The sequence below is a fragment of the Salmo salar genome, chromosome 12 (genome assembly GCF_965601325.2).
Source record: "Salmo salar chromosome 12, fSalSal1, whole genome shotgun sequence".
NCBI classification, from domain to species: domain Eukaryota; kingdom Metazoa; phylum Chordata; class Actinopteri; order Salmoniformes; family Salmonidae; genus Salmo; species Salmo salar.
The window spans coordinates 65551402-65561698 of NC_138302.1; the positions used below are offsets into that span (position 1 = coordinate 65551402).

The 10297-nt window shown below is 41.8% G+C and overlaps 1 non-coding gene across 1 annotated transcript; it reads left to right on the plus strand.

Annotated features, from left to right (window-relative positions):
• Positions 1 to 317: 317 nt before the first annotated feature.
• Positions 318 to 463, plus strand: LOC123725755 (U4 spliceosomal RNA). Its single transcript, XR_006758269.1, has one exon. It is a non-coding gene; the product is annotated as a U4 spliceosomal RNA (small nuclear RNA).
• The last annotated feature ends 9834 nt before the right edge of the window (positions 464 to 10297 follow it).

Genomic DNA, 10297 nt, shown 5'->3' on the forward strand with positions numbered 1-10297 from the left:
AAGCCACTTTATACACTTCTTCTTGCCTCTACTAGAGGCAGCGGTGGCAATATTGAGTACAAAAGGTTTTGGGTTCGCGACCCATTGCAGCTGAGTCAGTGGTGCAGATTACCCAAAATGCTTTTGCTCTCGATATTGGTTTTCTACAGGAAAAAAGGCAACTACCCCACCTTGCCAAGAATTACATGTAATCAAGAATCCACCAAAGTGTTAGGTAGGGGACTAACTACTAGACATACCAATGTAAGAAAAACAAATGCCATTTGATGAGAACCTGTGTGAGATACTGCAAACAGTTTGAGTAGCTGTCTTCTGGTATTCTTTCACAGAGGCGATATCATAACCTATAAGGTCCAGACAAGGCGTGATTAATGCTGGTTGAAATCTTAACCCTATGCCCACGCCAGGGACGACTTGGGACGAAATTTAGTCAGCCCTGGCAAATTTTTTGTCTCATACCAGACTGCTATACATGTGAAAGAGAAGATGGTGCCTTGGGCTGCATTTCACTAATTTGCTGTTTAGACTTCGTGATGTTTCAGCTGACAGGTGCACATTATCTTGCATCTAAGTAGAAACAGAAAAAAAGGTGTCAGTAGTATATGCTGTGTCAGAAGTAGTCCAGGCGAGAGTAGAGTCAGCAACAGTGGGTCTGGGTCGTGAACCGAAACAGTTTCCACTCAGTCTTGCCACCACACTACCTCTAGTGGTGGCAAGAATGAAGTGTACCCAAAGCTGCTTTTTTACACTTCTTCTTGCCTCCACTAGAGGCAGCGGTGGAAAGGCAGAGTTGAAAAGGCTTGAGTGGCTGTCTTCTGGTATTCCTTCGCAGAGGCAATATTGTAGCTGTCATGACATTGGCCTGAGGTTTATGACCCCCATAAATACCTTTCCCCTTTTTCCTCTCTCTACTCTACCGATGTGACTATTGAAAATCCCTTTGATAACATTGAGAGAGAGTCTGTTGACATCAAAAAATTTGAAATTTTACCATATTTCGGTTATCAAACTAGTTGAAAATATGCGTTGGGACTTAATGAATATGATGTCAGTTCAGTTGGCGTCTGAGACATGATTACTGATGATAGGACGACATAAACTGTATCTTGGAAAATCTACACATTCTAGTTATCAGATTCACATGGAATTGTTGTGCAATTTAAATGTTTAAATATGAAACTATTTCTGAAAAGATGAAATGTAATTTTTAGCTTCTTAATGAGAGAACAGTTTGTCAGAAGAACACCACTCTGCTCACTCAGAGGCTCTGCTCAAGTAAACAGACATGGGTTGTAAACTATGAAACACAGCCCTCTCTCCCAATCCTATATAAGCCCCTTGACAAAAATGTAACTTGCTAGCGGAACGCCTCACCAATATCCAATAGTATGGCGTGGCGCGAATTACAAACACCTCAAAAATGCTATAACTTAAATTTCTCAAACATATGACTATTTTACACCATTTTAAAGATAAGACTCTCGTTAATCTAACCACACTGACCGATTTCAAAAAGGCTTTACAGAGAAAGCAAAACATTAGTTTATGTCAGGAGAGTACCCTCCCAAAAATAATCACACAGCCATTTTCAAAGCAAGCATATATGTCACAAAAACCAAAACCACAGCTAAATGCAGCACTAACCTTTGATGATCATCAGATGACATTCCTAGGACATTATGTTATACTATACATGTATGTTTTGTTCAATCAAGTTCATATTTATATCAAAAACCAGCTTTTTACATTAGCATGTGATGCTCAGAACTAGCATACCCACCGCAAACTTCCGGTGAATTTACTAAATTACTCACGATTAATGTTCACAAAATACATAACAATTATTTTAAGAATTATAGATACAGAACTCCTTCATGCAATCGCGGTGTCCGATTTTAAAATAGCTTTTCGGGTGAAAGCACATTTTGCAATATTCTGAGAACATAGCCCGGCCATCACGGCTAGCTATTTTGACACCCACCAAGTTTGGCCCTCACCAAACTCAGATTTACTATAAGAAAAATTGGATTACCTTTGCTGTTCTTCATCAGAATGCACTCCCAGGACTTCTACTTCAACAACAAATGTTGTTTTGGTTCGAAATAATCCATAGTTATATTGAAATAGCTCTGTTTTGTTCATGCGTTCAGGTAATTATCTGAAGGGCGACGCGCCGGCGCATTTCGTGACAAAAAATTTCAAAATATTCCATTACCGTACTTTGAAGCATGTCAAACGCTGTTTAAAATACAAATTTTATGCCATTTTTCTCGTAAAATAGTGATAATATTCCAACTGGGCGACGTTGTATTCGTTCAAACACTGAAAGTAAAACATGGAGTCATCTCGTGCACGCGCATCTCCAGTGTCATTGTTCTCAGAAGGACCACTCACAAAAACCCCTGCTGTTTTTCGCCCAGAGACTTGAGAGCTCTCATTCCACTTTCTGGCACCTTCCTAGAGCCAATGGAAGCCTTAGAAAATGTCACGTTACAGCAGAGATGCTGTATTTTTGATAGAGATGCCCTAGTAGGAGAACAAATTGTCAGACAGGGCACTTCCTATATAGAATCTTCTCAGGTTTTGGCCTGCCATATGAGTTCTGTTATACTCACAGACACCATTCAAACAGTTTTAGAAACTTAAGAGTGTTTTCTATCCAAATCTACTAATTATATGCATATTCTAGTTTCTGGGCAGGAGTAGTAACCAGATTAAATCGGGTACGTTTTTTATCCGGCCGTGAAAATACTGCCCCCTATCCCTAACAGGTTAAAAGGGCTCAGATAATAACCTGTTCCAAGGATGTGCGGACTGGCAGTACCCACGTTGAAAGGACAAAGACCACCTACAGAACTAAGCCAACATCAGCGAGAACCTAACAAAGTTGGCATCGAATTTCAATGTGAAGGTCACAACCGACACGCCGGAAGGATGAATTTCGACTATACCAGCCAGAATATAGCATGAGCTTAAAGTATGGCAACTTGGTATGAACTTTGAACTCTTATTCACTAAAGAAGTGCTACCCCCTCCGCCCGCTAAACGTGGGCTAGGAGAGGACGGACAGAGTATCCATTATACCATGCTCCTGTGCACCACTAGACAGTCTTCAGAGGACCAGAGATCCATACTGGACAACCATCTAAGACCAATCTACCGAAGCGCAGCTCAGAGTAAATATTTATTCCATTTTCCTTTTTCAAATAGGCGGTTATTTAGAATGCATAAGATTCTGTATTTACGATAGCATAGCTTCTCCCTTTGTTACTCAGTCTTCCCGCTCTTTCACTCAAGCCCAACCACGCTTTGTGTAACCAGCTGTCATATCTGTTCCGTCCGCTAAGGACGTTTTCCTTTATGACATAATTTGTAATCAATGTATGATATATTCTGTGTATATGTAATTCTGTGTGATTATTTAGGTATTTAGTAAATAAATAATTAAATGACATTTTTTATTGCTGATTCAACTTGTTAGCCAGGGTTCGCCAAGATAAACAAGAATTTACAACTTTCAGATGAGACTAAACAAAGTGACAATGAAATATTGACTGCTATTGATGTAAAGGATTCGGAAGATAACAGCTCTATAAACATTATTTTGTGGTGCCCCGACTTTCTAGTTAATTATCTACCTGATTAGCTTAATCAGTTAATATTAATTACAGAGAAATGATTTTATAGAATAGCATGTCATATCACTTAATCCGGCATAGCCAAAGACACGACATAGCCAATGAGGTTCAGCCCAGGCATAATTATTGCTGGTTGTAATCCCGCCAGGACGAATTGAAATATAGATATGACTCTCTTTTCTCTTCATTACGCACAACTCTGCTTGGTGGAGATTTGAGGTTGATTCCCGCTGTCTCACTATTATTTTATTTTGATGTACAACGGTAACAGTGACTTGACCGCAACTGGCGCTGACTCTCTGGTAGAGCGGACATAGCCTGAATCTCCGGAAGGAATGGAGAAGACTGAACGGTAACAGTGTCATCACCGTGGCCGCCATGACTCCCCAGTCCAAGGACCACCCCGGACCCCCCCACCAGCATCCAGAACCAGCACTGGAACTGCTGACTGAGGAGGAGACAAATGACTGCAGGCCTTGAGGCGAGTAGAATACTGCCAAGGTGAACCAGTTACGAGAACAGTATTGGTCAAAATTAAGAAATTGTAAAGATGAACCCCTTTTAACGGCCTCAGAGCATGCCCCCTTTCCGACAGAGTGAGAGATCATAGTATGTGAAAACAATCATGGCTGGACGAACGCCATGCAATGATATGAAGATGGTATTTCTAGAGTGAGAAGACTAGTCTACAGGATGAAAGGATGTGGCCAATATGGTGCTTTTGCAATAACCTGATGCAATATGATACGTCTGTCCTGCCAAAACATGTGGCACACGTGACCCTGGACAAGCTTAATTTAGTGGCATAATGAAGAGTGCCAAGCAAAGTATATCAATTACTCTTAACATGAATGGAAATTAATATAGAATGTATTGAATTCTTGAAAATGAATTACTGTAATGGCGATGGTTGAATAGACGGGACTTGATTGTTGGTGGCACGGTCTCACAGGTCCACTGAGGAACTGGGTATACGGCTTACATTTGGCCGCGGCATGCGCTTGTGGGTTTGGTGAAGCAGGGACGTAATTGTGAAATGTGTTTGGAAGAGCATGCTAGGAATGGGCCGTGTAGCTGGCTAGCTTGGCGCAGAGGAAATGTTGTGAAAGCAGGCAGCTTGTTGTTCTGTGTTAGGAGAGGAATGAGGGATTTAAAGAGCCTAAAGACAGCAATTAAAAATGAAATAAAACTCTAAAGCATGAAGAGCCAAGAGTCAACTGATTTTAATAGCGAGGTTGGGAGACAAACAGAGTAGACGTTAGGGAATTAAACCTGACCAGGTGTGAGATTCTAAAAAAGATAACAATTAACTTGCTCATGTAAACTTGATAATGCTAGTAGAACACAGTGTCGTGCAACACAGCATGCACTGCAGAACACTGTTTGGTTAGGTTTAAGTGGGGTGGCAGTGGTGATTAACCTGTTAGGGATAGGGGGCAGTATTTTCATGGCAGGATAAAAAACGTACTCGATTTAATCTGTTTATTACTCCTGCCCAGAAACTAGAATATGCATATAATTGTTTGATTTGGATAGAAAACACCCTAAAGTTTCTAAAACTGTTTGAATGGTGTCTGTGAGTATAACAGAACTCATATGGCAGGCCAAAACCTGAGAAGATTCCAAACAGGAAGTGCCCTCTCTGACCATTTCTTGGCCTTCTTTAGCCTCTTTATTGAAAACAGAGGATCTCTGCTGTAACGTGACAATTTCTAAGGCTCCCAATGGCTCTCAGAAGGCGCCAGAACGTTGAATGATGACTTTGCAGTCCATGGCTGAAAAACAGTAGCGCATTTGGATAGTGGTCGATCTGAGAACAATGAGACGGGTGCGCGCGTGCACATGAAGAGTCCATTTTACATTTTCAGTCTTTGAATGAAAACAACGACTCCCGGTCGGAATATTATCGCTATTTTACAAGAAAAATCGCATAAAAATTGATTTTAAACAGCGTTTGACATGCTTCAAAGTACGGTAATGGAATATTTTGAATTTTTTTGTCACGATATGCGCCGGCGCGTCACCCTTGGTTACCCTTCGGATAGTGTCTTGAACGCACGAACAAAATGCCGCTATTTGGATATAACTATGGATTATTTGGAACCAAACAAACATTTGTTGTTGAAGTAGAATTCCTGGGAGTGCATTCTGACGAAGAACAGCAAAGGTAATCCAATTTTTCTTATAGTAAATCTGAGTTTGGTGAGTACCAAACTTGGTGGGTGTCAAAATAGCTAGCCTGTGATGGCCGGGCTATCTACTCAGAATATTGCAAAATGTGCTTTCACCGAAAAGCTATTTTAAAATCGGACACCGCGATTGCATAAAGGAGTTCTGTATCTATAATTCTTGAAATAATTGTTATGTATTTTGTGAACGTTTATCGTGAGTAATTTAGTAAATTCACCGGAAGTGTTAGGTGGGAATGCTAGTTCTGAGCATCACATGCTAATGTGAAAAGCTGGTTTTTGATATAAATATGAACTTGGTTGAACAAAACATGCATGTATTGTATAACATAATGTCCTAGGAGTGTCATCTGATGAAGATCATCAAAGGTTAGTGTTGCATTTAGCTGTGGTTTTGGTTTTTGTGACATTATATGCTAGCTTGAAAAATGGGTGTCTGATTATTTCTGGCTGGATACTCTCCTGACATAATCTAATGTTTTGCTTTCGTTGTAAATCCTTTTTGAAATCGGACAGTGTGGTTAGATAAAGGAGAGTCTTGTCTTTAAAATGGTGTAAAATAGTCATATGTTTGAAAAATTGAAGTTTTCGGATTTTCGAGGAATTTGTAATTTGCGCCACGCCCTATCATTGGATATTGGAGCGGTGTTCCGCTAGCGGAACATCTAGATGTAAGGGGTTTTAAGGAGAGTAAGGACAGGTGTGGAGGCTGATTAACAATGAGCTGATGCTGTTAAGGAGCTGCGTTCATCAAATCAAAAATCAAATCAAATTTATTTTTATATAGCCCTTCGTACATCAGCTGATATCTCAAAGTGCTGTACAGAAACCCAGCCTAAAACCCCAAACAGCAAGCAAAGCATGTGAAAGAAGCACGGTGGCTAGGAAAAACTCCCTAGGAAAAACTCCCTAGAAAGGCCAAAAACCTAGGAAGAAACCTAGAGAGGAACCAGGCTATGAGGGGTGGCCAGTCCTCTTCTGGCTGTGCAGGGTGGATATTATAACAGAACATGGTCAAGATGTTAAAATGTTAAAATGTTCATAAATGACCAGCATGGTCAAATAATAATAATCATAGTAGTTGTCGAGGGTGCAACAAGCACGTCCGGTGAACAGGTCAGGGTTCTATAGCCGCAGGCAGAACAGTTGAAACTGGAGCAGCAGCACGGCCAGGTGGACTGGGGACAGCAAGGAGTCATCATACCAGGTAGTCCCGAGGCATGGTCCTAGGGCTCAGGTCCTCCGAGAGAAAGACAGAAAGAGAGAAAGAGAGAATTAGAGAGAGCATATTTAAATTCACACAGGACACCGGATAAGACAAGAGAAATACTCCAGATGTAACAGACTGACCCTAGCCCCCCGACACATTAACTACTGCAGCATAAATACTGGAGGCTGAGACAGGAGGGATCAGAAGACACTGTGGCCCCATCCGATGATACCCCCGGACAGGGCCAAACAGGCAGGATATAACCCCACCCACTTTGCCAAAGCACAGCCCCCACACCACTAGAGGGATGTCTCCAACCACCAACTTACCGTCCTAAGACAAGGCCGAGTATAGCCCACAACGATCTCCGCCATGGCACAACCCAAGGGGGGGGCGCCAACCCAGACAGGAAGACCACGTCAGTGACTCAACCCACTCAAGTGACGCACCCCTCCCATGGACGGCATGGAAGAACACCAGTAAGCCAGTGACTCAGCCCCTGTAAAAGGGTTAGAGGCAGAGAATCCCAGTGGAAAGAGGGGAACCGGCAAGGCAGAGACAGCAAGGGCGGTTCGTTGCTCCAGCCTTTCCGTTCACCTTCACACTCCTGGGCCAGACTATACTTAATCATAGGACCTACTGAAGAGATAAGTCTTCAGTAAAGACTTAAAGGTTGAGACTGAGTCTGCGTCTCTGAGTCTGGCAGACCATTCCATAAAAATGGAGCTCTATAGGAGAAAGCCCTACCTCCAGCCGTTTGCTTAGAAATTCTAGGGACACTTAGGAGGCCTGCGTCTTGTGACCGTAGCGTACGTGTAGGTATGTACGGCAGGACCAATCGGAAAGATAGGTAGGAGCAAGCCCATGTAATGCTTTGTAGGTTAGCAGTAAAACCTTGAAATCAGCCCTTGCCTTAACAGGAAGCCAGTGTAGGGAGGCTAGCACTGGAGTAATATGATCAAATTTTTTGGTTCTAGTCAGGATTCTAGCAGCCGTATTTAGCACTAACTGAAGTTTATTTAGTGCTTTATCCGGACGCTAGCGTGCCACCCGTGGTGCACTCCATCAACAGCAGGTGCATTTCAAGAGCGGCAAATTTGAATCCAAATAAATGTCAAAATTCAAATTTTTCAAAAATACAACTATGTTACACCATTTGAAAGATAAACATCTCCTTAATCTAACCACGTTTTACGATTTCAAAAAGGTTTTACGGCGAAAGCATAAATTTAGAGTATGTTAGGACAGTACATTTACAAGAGTTGTGTGTAATGTTTTGTCAAGTCAAAGACAGGGTCACCAAAACCATAAAACCAGCTAAAATGATGCACTAACCTTTTACAATCTCCATCAGATGACACTCCTAGGACATTATGTTAGACAATGCATGCATTTTTAGTTCTATCAAGTTCATATTTATATACAAAAACAGCGTTTTACTATGGCATTGATGTTGAGGAAATCGTTTCCCTCCAATAACCGGCAGTCAAGTCAGCGTCAGAAATTAAATAATTAAAATTAGAAAACATTGGTAAAATATTATATTGTCATTTAAAGAATTATAGATTTACATCTCTTGAACGCAATCAACTTGCCAGATTTAAAAATAACCTTACTGGGAAATCACACTTTGCAATAATCTGAGCACTGCGCCCAGAAAAATACGCGTTGCGATACAGACTAGACGTCATGTTGGGGAGATCTAAAATCGAAAATACTATGTAAATAATCCATTACCTTTGATTCTCTTCATCAGATGTCACTTCCAGGTATCACAGGTCCATAACGAATGTAGTTTTGTTCAAAAAAGCTCATCATTTATGTCCAAAAATCTCCGTCTCGTTAGCACATGATGTAAGCCAGCCGGACTTCTCGTCATGAACGAGGGGAAAAAATATATTTCCGTTCGTTCAAACATGTCAAACGTTGTATAGCATAAATCATTAGGGCCTTTTTTAACCAGAACATGAATAATATTCAAGGTGGACGAATGCATACTCTTTTATAACGTATTGGAACGAGGGTACCCAACATGAACTAGCGCGCCAGGTGTCTAATGGAACATCACCGTTCCATGGCTCTTGTTCGGTCAGATCTCCCTCCAGAAGACTCAAAACACTTTGTAAAGGCTGGTGACATCTAGTGGAAGCAATAGGAAGTGCCAAAATATTCCTAAACCCCTGTGTTTTTCAATGGGATAGGTTTAAAGTCAATACAACACATCAGGTATCCACTTCCTGTCAGAAAATGTCTCAGGGTTTTGCCTGCCAAATGAGTTCTGTTATACTCACAGACACCATTCAAACAGTTTTGGAAACTTTAGAGTGTTTTCTATCCATATATAATAAGTATATGCATATTCTAGTTACTGGGTAGGATTAGTAACCAGATTAAATCGGGTACATTTTTTTTATCCAGACGTGCAAATGCTGCCCCCTAGACCCAACAGGTTAAGCATTACATTCAAGTCTGTTCCTCTCCCCTGAATTTTTGTTAATTCTTAACACTGTTAATGTTCTGTATTGTCATGTTTCATGTTTTGTGTTTTGTGTGGACCCCAGAAAGAGTAGCTGCTGCTTTATCAACAACTAATGTGGGGAAGAACACAGGCTCCGTCCAGAACTACGGAATGCCCAAACTGTGCAGGAACTGCGGCCAACGCAGCCTGCACTGACATCATCCGAAAGCACAACAATCCAACCTCAGATTGTACCGCCACACGCCCCTGCAACCTGTGTGGAAAAAGGGGAAACTTCTTCAGAACACACCCTAGTTCCTAGGCCGTCAGGGCAAGGGCCAACACTCCCAACCCCACAAACCCAAATCCCAACCCCACCAACACACACGCAACAACATCACTCACACTTACTTCCGGTATTGGAGTCGTTGGTTCTGTGGGTCAGGCGGATGGGGAACCAGCATCCTCCTCCTGAATCCTCCTCACTGGCTGCAGAAGCTGGGGTTCTTGGGATATGTTGCCTTCCCTGGATTTGAGGTCTTACCAATGCCTTGCCCAGCTCCTCGAGAAAGTGCTATCTCCTCTGGAGTTTCCCTCTGGGTTCAACGCCATCCAGATGACAAACGCGTTGTACGCCAAGATGTCCAAGATGTTGAATAATATCACAAGTGGCCAGTGTAGGGTTTTTCTTTGCAGCTGTAGCCAGTCACCAGCTTGTCTAAATTGTCCACCCCTCCTTTTGTGGCATTGTAATCCATTATGATTTCTGTTTTTTGATGTTCTTGGCCACAGATTCTCCCAT